The sequence below is a fragment of the Cupressus sempervirens genome, chromosome 11 (genome assembly GCF_028749045.1).
Source record: "Cupressus sempervirens isolate cs-2001-9-10 chromosome 11, ASM2874904v1, whole genome shotgun sequence".
Lineage (NCBI taxonomy): Eukaryota > Viridiplantae > Streptophyta > Pinopsida > Cupressales > Cupressaceae > Cupressus > Cupressus sempervirens.
Window position 1 is genome coordinate 407176758 of NC_143128.1, and position 9720 is coordinate 407186477.

General features: G+C 38.4%; 1 pseudogene; it reads left to right on the top strand.

Annotated features, from left to right (window-relative positions):
* Window positions 1-7272: 7272 nt before the first annotated feature.
* LOC149529899 (5S ribosomal RNA) lies at window positions 7273-7391 on the top strand (annotated as a pseudogene).
* The last annotated feature ends 2329 nt before the right edge of the window (window positions 7392-9720 follow it).

Sequence of the window (9720 nt, forward strand, 5' to 3'; positions counted from 1 at the left end):
TGATGAATGAGCTAACATGAGGGTGTGAAAGTTTCATATTAGGTGTAATCATGCCAATTTTAGTGCATCAAATCCCATCAGAACTCCATAGTTAAGCGCGCTTGGGCCATAATAGTATGGGATGGGTGACCTCTTAGGAAGTCATGGTGTTGCACCATTCTTTTATTTTTTAGAGCATCCCATTGTGTCATTTTTATATTTACACTACTCTCATGCTTCTTCACACCCATTTTCAATCACCCATATGCTTCTCCTCTCGTACCCCAAATCATGTTCATTCCAAGTGCTCAATAAGGCACATTTGTATTGCTAGATAAGGTGCACTCCAAGTACCTAGGATGATGTTCCTCAAAAAAGTAATCTTTGTATGTCATAGTCAATATAAGAATTGATTCTTGTGATGATGAAAATAAAAGCTCATAAGATTGGGAAATTGATCAAACAACTTTTGAGGGCCGCAAATTTTGACCAGCATCTCCATTGTTCTTGAAATTTTCCACGTGATTTCATTGGGAGGAGTTATTTGGATTGAGACTCGTTCCTTTCTTCTTGTTGGTGCCTTTCAAGTGTCAGATAAGGTGCATTCTTAGTGTTAGAGTGTTCTTTACTCTCTCATGCATTTTGCATGCTCGATAAGGTGCATTCTGAGTGCTCAATAAGGTGTGTAATAGATAAGGTTTCATTATGAGGCATGGGCTAACACAAAGGTGTTAGAGTTTGATGTTAGTTTCCATCATACTAGCGTTAGTGCACCGGACCCCATCATAACTCCACAATTAAGCGTGCTTGGGCCGAAGTAGTAGTGGGATAGGTGACCTCCTGAGAAGTTTCAATGTTGCACCCATCTTTTACATTTTAGACCATCTAGTTGTGTCATTCTTATATATAAACTCTTCTCATGATTCTTAGCACCCCTTTTCAATTCTCCATACCCTTCTCCTTCTGTACCCCAACTCATGTTCATTCTGAATGCTCGATAAGGCACATTCTTATTACTAGATAAGGTGCATTTTGGGTACTAAAGATGATGTTCCTCAACAAAGTAAACTCTGTATGGATGAAATAGTCGATATAACAATTTATTCTTGTTATCATGAAAAGAAAACCTTATAAGATAGGAAAATTGATCCATCAACTTCTAAGGGTTGTAACTTTTGACTAGCATCTCCATTCTTCTTGAAATTTTCCACGTGGCTTCATTGTGTGGAGTTGTTTTGAGAGAGACTCATGTCTTTCTTCCTATTGGCACCTTTTGAGTGTCAAATAAGGTGCATTCTTAGTGTCTAAGTTTTTTTTACTCTCTTGTGCATTTTTGGTGCTCAATAAGGTGTGGTCTAAGTGCTTGATAAGGTAAATCCTAGACAAGGTTCCATTATGATGCATTAGCTAATGTGAGGTTCTCCGATTTTGATGTCAGGTGCGATCATACTTACGTTAGTGTAATAGGTCCCATCAAATCTCTTTAGTTAAGTGTACTTGTGTCAAAGTAGTGTTGGGATGGGTGACCTACTAGGAAGTCCCAGTGTTGCACCCTTCTCTTACTTTTTAGAGCATCTAGTTGCATCATTGTTATATTTACACTCTTCTCATGCTTCTTAGTGCCCATTTTCAATTGCCCATCCCCTTTTAGATAATGTGCATTCTAGGCACTAAACATGATGTTCCTCAAAAAAGTAATCTTTGTATGTATGTAACAATTGATATAAAAATTCTTTCTAGTGATGATGTAAATAAAAGTTTATAAGATTGGGGAACTAATCCAACAACTTTTTAGGGCTATAACTTTTGACCCAAATTTTTGTTCTTCTTGATATTATCCATGTGGTCTCATTGGGAGGAGTTATTTGGAGAGATATTCATGCCTTTCTTTTTGTTGCCACCTTCTGAGTGCTAGCAAAGGTGAGTTCTTAATGTTGGGGTGATGTTTACTCTCTTGTACATTTTGGGTGCTTGATAAGGTGCACTCCAAGTGTTGTATATGGTGTGTCCAAGATAAGGTTACATTATGATGTATGGGCTAACACGAGGGTGTTAGAGTTTAATTTTGGATTTGATAATACTAGTGTTAGTGCACTAGATTCCTTCTCCTCCCATACCTTGACTCATGTTCATTCTGAGTGCTCAATAAGGCACATTCTTAGTACTTGATAAGGTGTATTCTAGGCACTAAAGATGATGTTCCTCAACAAAGTAATCTCTATATGGGTGTAATAGTCGATATAACAATTGATTCTTGTGATGATGAAAATAAAAGCTTATAAGATTGGGAAATTGACCCAACAACTTCCAAGGCCTGTAACTTTTTAACTCCCATCTCCATTCTTCTTAAAATTTTCCATGTGGCTTCATTGGGAGGAGTTATTTGGAGAGAGACTCATGCCTTTCTTCCTGTTCACACATTTTGAGTGCCAGATAAGGTGCATTCTTAGTGTTGGAATGCTCTTTACTCCCTTGTGCATTTTGGGTGCTCAATAAGAAGTGCTCTGTGTGCTCAATAAGGTGATTCCTAGATAATTTTTCATTATGATGCATGGGCTCACATGAGGGTGTCAAAGCTTGATGTCAGGTGTGACCATACCAGCATTAGTGCACCAGATCCCATCAAAACTATGCAGTTCAGCGAGCTTTGGTTGGACTAGTGCTATGATGGGTGACCTCCCAAGAAGTACCAATGTTGTAGCCTTCTACTTTTTAGAGTATCCGATTGTGTCATTGTTACATTTACACTCCTCTCATGATTCTCAATGCCCATTTTCAAATTCTCATCCCCTTCTCCTACAATACCTCAACTCATGTTCATTCTAAGTGCTTGATAAAACACATTCTTAGTGCTAGATAAGATGCATTTTGGGCACTAAACATGATGTTCCTCAACAAAGTAATCTTTGTATGGATGAAATAGTTGATATAACAATTGATTGATGTGATGACAAAAATGAAAGATTACAAGATTGGGAAATTGATCCAAAACCACTTGAGGGCCATAACTTTTGACCTGCATCTCCCTTCTTCTTGAAATTTTCCACGTGGCTTCATTCAACGTAGTTATTTAGAGAGAGACTCATGCCTTTCTTCATGTTGGCACCTTTTGTATGCCAAAGAAGGTGCTTTGTTAGTGTCAGACTGCTCTTTACTCTCTTGTTTATTCTAGGTGCTTGATAAAGTGCACTCTGAGTGCTCGATAATGTGCATTATAGATAAGGTTGCATTATGATGCATGGGCTAACACAAGGGTGTCAGATTTTGATGCCAAGTGCAATCATACCAGCGTTAGTGCACTGGATCCCATCAAAACTCTGTAGTTAAGTGCGCTTGGGCTGGAGTAGTGGTGGGATGGGTGAACTTCTGGGAATTCCCATTGTTACACCCTTCTTTTACTTTTTAGAGTATCTAGTTGCATCATTGTTTTATTTACACTCCTCTCATGCTTCTTAGTGCCCATTTTCAATCACCTATCCCCTTCTGTCATTCTAAGTGCTCGATAATGCAAATTCTTAGTGATAGATAAGGTGCATTCTGAGGAATAAAGATAATGTTCCTCAATGAAGTAATCTCCATATGGATGTAACACTTGATATAAAAATTGGTTCTTGTGATTACAAAAATAAAATCTTATAAGATTGGGAAATTGATCTAATAACTTTGAGGGCTATAACTTTTGACCCGCATCTCTATTCTTCTTGAAATTTTCCACATGACTTCAATGGGAGGAGTTATTTGGAGAGATACGTGTGCCTTTCTTCTTGTTGATTCCTTTCGACTACTGGATAAGGTGCATTCTTAGTGTTAGAGTTCTCCTTACTCTCTCATGCATCTTGGGTGCTCGATAAGCTATCTAAGGAGTGCTCGATAAGGTGTGTCCTAGATAAGGTTGCATTATGATGCATTGGATAATACAAGAATGTCAGAGTTTTATATCAAGTGTGATCATACCAACATTAGTGCATTGGATCCAATTAGAACTCAGCAGTTAAGCATGCTTGAGCTGAAGTAGTACTAAGATGGGTGACCACAAGACGTGCTAGTGTTGTACCCTTCTTTTACTTTTACAGAATCTAGTTGAGTCATTGTTATATTTACACTGTCATGCTTCTCAGTGCCCAGTTTCAATTCCCCATCCCCTTCTCCTCCCATATCCCAACTCTTGTTCATTATGAGTGCTCGATAAGGTATGTTCTTCATGCTAGATAAGGTGAATTTTAGGCACTAAAGATGATTTTCCTCAACAAATTAATCTTCATATGGATGAAATAGTCTATAGAACAATTGATTCTTGTGATGATTAAAATAAAAGCTTATAAGATTTAGAAATTGATCCAACAACTTTTGAGGGCCATAACTTTTGACCCACATCTCTATTCTTCTCAAAATTTTCCACGTGGCTTCATTGGGAGTAGTTATTTGGAGAGAGACTCATGCCTTTCTTCCTATTGGTGCCTTCTAATTGCCGGGTAAGGTGCTTTCTTAGTGTTGGAATGCTCCTTACTCTCTTGTGTATTTTGGGTGCTTGATAAGGTGCAGTCGGAGTGCTTGATAATGTGCATCCTAGATAAGGTTGCATTATGATGCATGGGCTACTAAGAGGGTGTTAGATTTTGATGTTGGATGCAATTATACTAGTGTTAGTGCACCGAATTTCATTAGAACTCTGCAATTCAACACACTTGGGCTAGAGTATTACTAGGATGGGTGACCTCATAGTAAGTCCCAATTTTGCACCCTTCTTTTACCTTTTAAAGCATCTAATTGCATCATTGTTATATTTACACTCCTCTCATGCTACTCAAAGCCCATTTTCAATCACCCATCCCCTTCTCCTCCCGTACACTGACTCATGTTCATTTTGAGTGCTCAATAAGGCACATTCTTAGTGCTAGATAAGGTGCATTTTGGGCACTAAAGATGATGTTTGTCAACAAAGTAATCTCCATATGGATGAAATAGTCAATATAACAATTGATTCTTGTAATGACAAAAATAAAAGCTTATAAGATTGGGAAATTGATCCAACAACTTCCAATGCTAGTAACTTTTGGCCCTCATCTCTATTCTTCAAATTTTCCACATGGCTTCGTTGGGAGCAGTCTTTTGCAGAGAGACTCGTGCCTTTCTTCCTTTTGGCACCTTTTGAGTGCCGAATAAGGTGCATTCTTAGTGTTAGAGTGCTCTTTACTCTCTAGTGCATTCTAGGTACTTGATAAGGTGGACTTTGAGTGCTTGATAAGGTGTGTTCTAGATAAGGTTGCATTATGATGCATGGGCTGACATGAGGGTTTTAGAGTTTGATGTTATGTGCTATCATACTAGCATTAGTGCCCTGGATCCCATCAGAACTCCACAATTAAGCATGGTTGGACTAGAGTAGTACTAAGATGGGTGACCTCCAAGGAAGTCATCGTGTTTTACTTTTTAGAGCATTCGGTTGTGTCATTATTATATTTACACTCCTCTCATGCTTCTTAGCACACATTTTCAATCGCACATCTCCTTCTCCTCCCATACCCCGACTAATGTTCATTTTGAGTGCTTGATAAGGCACATTCTTAGTGCTAGATAAGGTGCATTTTGGGCACTAAAGATGATGTTATTCAACAAAGTAATCTCCATATGGGTGAAATAGATGATATAACATTTGATTCTTTTGATGACAAAAATAAAAGCTTATAAGATTGGGAAATTGTTCAAACAACTTCCGAGGGCAGTAACTTTTGACCCACATCTTCATTCTTCTTGAAATTTTTCATGTGGCCTCATTAGGAGGAGTTATTTAGAGAGAGACTCATGCCATTCTTCTTGATGTCACCTTCCAAGTGCTAGGTAAGGTGTGTTCATAGTGTCAAAGTGCTCTTAACTCTATCATGCATTTTTGTACTTGATAAGATGCACTCTAAGTGCTCAATAAGGTGTTTCCTAGATAAGGTTGCATTATGATGCATGGGCTAACACAAGGGTGTCAAAATTTGATGTCGAGTGTGATCATACCAGTGTTAGTGCACCGAATCTAATCAGAACTCTATATTTAAGTGCACTTGGGCTAGAGTAGTACTGGGATGGGTGACCTCCTGGGAAGTCCTGATGTTTTACTTTTTAGAGCATCTAGTTGCATTATTATTATATTTACACTCCTCTCATGCTTCTCAGCACCCATTTTTAATTACCGATCCCCTTCTCCTCCCGTACCTTGAATCATGTTGATTCTGAGTGCTCGATAAGGTAGGTCTTAGTGCTAGATAAGGTGCATTCTGGGAACTAAATATGATGTTCCTAAAAAAACTAATCTCTCCATAGATGAAAATTTTGATATAACAATTGATTCTTGTGATCATGAAAATAAAAGCATATAAGATTGGGAACTTGATCCCATAACTTTTGAATCATATAAATTTTGACCCACATCTTTGTTCTTCGTGATATTTTCCATGTTGCTTCATTGGGAAGAGTTATTTGGAGAGAGACTTGTGCCTTACTTCCTATTGTCATCTTCTAAGTGCTGGATAAGGTGCACTCTTAGTGTCAGGGTGCTCTTTACTCTCTTGTGCATTTTGGTTGCTCAATAAGGTCCACTTTGAGTGCTCAATAAGGTGCATCCTAGATGAGGTTGCATTATGATGTATGGGCTAACACAAGGGTGTTAGAGTTTGATGTCAGGTGTGATCACACCAGCATTATTGCACCAGATCCCATCAAAACTTCCCAATTAAGCATGCTTGGGCCAGAGTAGTACTGGGATGGGTTATCTCCTAGGAATTCCTAGTGTTACACTCCTCTCATGCTTCTCAGTGCTTATTTTCAATCACCTATACCCTTCTCCTCTGTAATCGACTCATGTTCATTCTAAGTGCTCAATAAGACACATTCTTAGTGCTAGATAAGGTGCATTCTGGGTACTAAAGATGTTGCACCTCAACAAAGTAATCTTCATATGGATGAAACAGTTGATTTTTGTGATCACGAAAATGAAATCTCATAAGATTGGGAAATTGATGCAACAACTTTTGAGGTCCGTAACTTTTGACCTTCATCTTCATTCCTCTTGAAATTTTCCACATGGCTTCATTGGGAGGAGTTATTTGGAGAGAGACTCATGCTTTTCTTCCTATTGGCATCTTCTGAGTGCTGGATAAGGTGCATTCTTAGTGTCAAGGTGCTATTTACTCTCTCATGTATTCTAGGTGCTCGATAAGGTGCACTCCAAGTGCTTGATAAGGTGCATCCTAGATAAGGTTCCATTATGATGCATGGGCTAACATGAGGGTGTCAGAGTTTGATGTCAGGTGCAATCATACCAGCATTACTGCATCAGATCTTGTCAGAACTTTGCAATTAAGCATGCTTGGGCTGGAGTAGTACTATGATGGGTGACCTCTTGGGAAGTCCTAGTGTTTTAGTTTTTAGAGCATATGGTTGTCATTGTTATATTTATGCTCCTCCCATACTTCTCAGTCCCCATTTTCAATTGCCCATCCCCCTTCTCCTCCCGTACCTGTACTCATGTTCAATCTGAGTACTTGATAAGTCATGTTCTTAGTGCTAGATAAGGTGCATTTTGTGTAGTAAAGATGATATTCCTCAACAAAGTAATCTACATCTGGATAAAAAGTTCAATATAGCAATTGATTCTTGTTATTATGAAAATAAAAGTTTATAAGATTGGTAAATTGATCCAACAACTTCTGTGGCCTATAACTCTTGACTAGCATCTCCATTCTTCTTGAAGTTTTCCATGTGGCTTCATTGGGAGGATTTATGTGGAGAGAGACTCATGCATTTCTTCTTCTTGGCACCTTTCAAGTGCTAGATAAGGTGTGTTCCTAGTGTCAGGGTGCTCTTTACTCTCTTGTGCATTCTGGGTGCTTGATAAGGTATGCTCAGAGTGCTCAATAAGGTGCATCCTAGATAAGGTTACATTATGATGCATGAGCTAACACAAGGGTGTTGGAGTTTGATGTCAGGTGTGATCATGCCAACATTAGTGCACTAAATCCCATCAAAACTCCATAGTTAAGCACACTTGGGTCAGAGTTTGTGGGATGGGTGACCTCCAGGAAGTCATAGTGTTTTACTTTTTAAAGCATTTGGTTGTGTCATTGTTATATTTACACTCCTCTCATGCTTCTTAGTGTAGATTTTCAATTGCCCATCCCATTCTCCTCCCATACCCCAACTCATGTTCATTCTAAGTGGTCAATAAGGTGCATTCTTAGTGCTAGATAAGGCACATTCTAGGCACTAAATATAATGTTCCTCAACAAAGTAATCTTTGTATGGATGAAACAGTTGATATAACAATTGATTCTTATGATCACAAAAATAAAAGCATATAAGATTGGGAAATTGATCTAACAACTTCTGAGGCTCGTAAATTTTGACCCGCATCTCAGTTCTTCTTGAAATTTTCCACATGGATTCATTGGGAGGAGTTATTTGGAGAGAGACTCATGCCTTTCTTCTTGTTGGCACCTTCCAAGTGCCAGATAAGGTACATTCTTAGTGTCAGGGTTTTAGAAGTCCTGGTGTTTTACTTTTTAGAGCATTCAATTGTGTCATTGTTGTATTTACACTCCTCTCATGCTTTTCAGTGCCCATTTTCAATTGCCCATCCCCTTCTCCTCTTGTACCCCAACTCATGTTTATTTTAATTGCTCGATAAGGTACATTTTGGGCACTAAAGATTATGTTCCTCAACAAAGTAATCTCCATATGGATGAAATAGTCATTATAACAATTAATTCTTGTTATCATAAAAATAAAAGTATAAAAGATAGGGAAATTGATCCAAAAACTTCTGAGGCCTAGAACTTTTGACCCTCTTATCTATTCTTCTTGAAATTTTCCACGTGGCTTTATTAGGAGGATTTATTTGGAGAGAGACTTGTGCCTTTCTTTCTTTTGGTGCCATCCGAGAGTTGGATAAGGTGTGTTCTTAGTCTTGGGGTGCTCTTTACTATCTTGTACATTTTGGGTACTCTATAAGGTGTGCTCTGAGTGCTTTGATAAGGTATGTCCTAGATAAGGTTGTATTATGATGCATGGGCTAAAATGAGGGTGTTAGAGTTTGATGTCAAGTGTGGTCATACCATCATTAGTGCACAGGATCCCATCAGAACTTTGTAGTTAAGCGCACTTGGGCTAGAGTAGTATTGGGATGGGTGACCTCTTGGGAAGCCATAGTGTTTTACTTTTTGGAGCATCTGGTTACATAATTTTTATATTTACACTCCTCTTATACTTCTCAGTGCCCACTTTCAATTGTCCATCCCCTTCTCCTCCCATACCCCAACTCATGTTCATTTTGAGTGCTTGATAAAGCACCTTCTTAGTGCTAGATAAGGTGCATTATAGGCACTAAAGATGATGTTCCTCAACAAATTATTTTTTGTATCGATGAAATAGTCAATATAACAATTGATTCTTTTGATCACAAAAATAAAAGTTTATAAGATTGGGAAATTGATCCAACAACTTCAGAGGCCTGTAACTTTTGACCCCCATCTTCGATCTCCTTGAAATTTTCCATGTGGCTTCATTGGGAGGATTTATTTGGGGAAAGACTTGTGCCTTTCTTCCTATTTTGTACTTTCTAAGTGTCAAATAAGGTGTGTTCTTAGTGTTGGGGTGCTCTTTACTCTCTTGTGTATTCTAGGTGCTCGATAAGGTGCAGTCTGATTGCTTAGATAAGGTTGCATTATGATGCATGGGCTAACATGAGGGTGTGAGAGT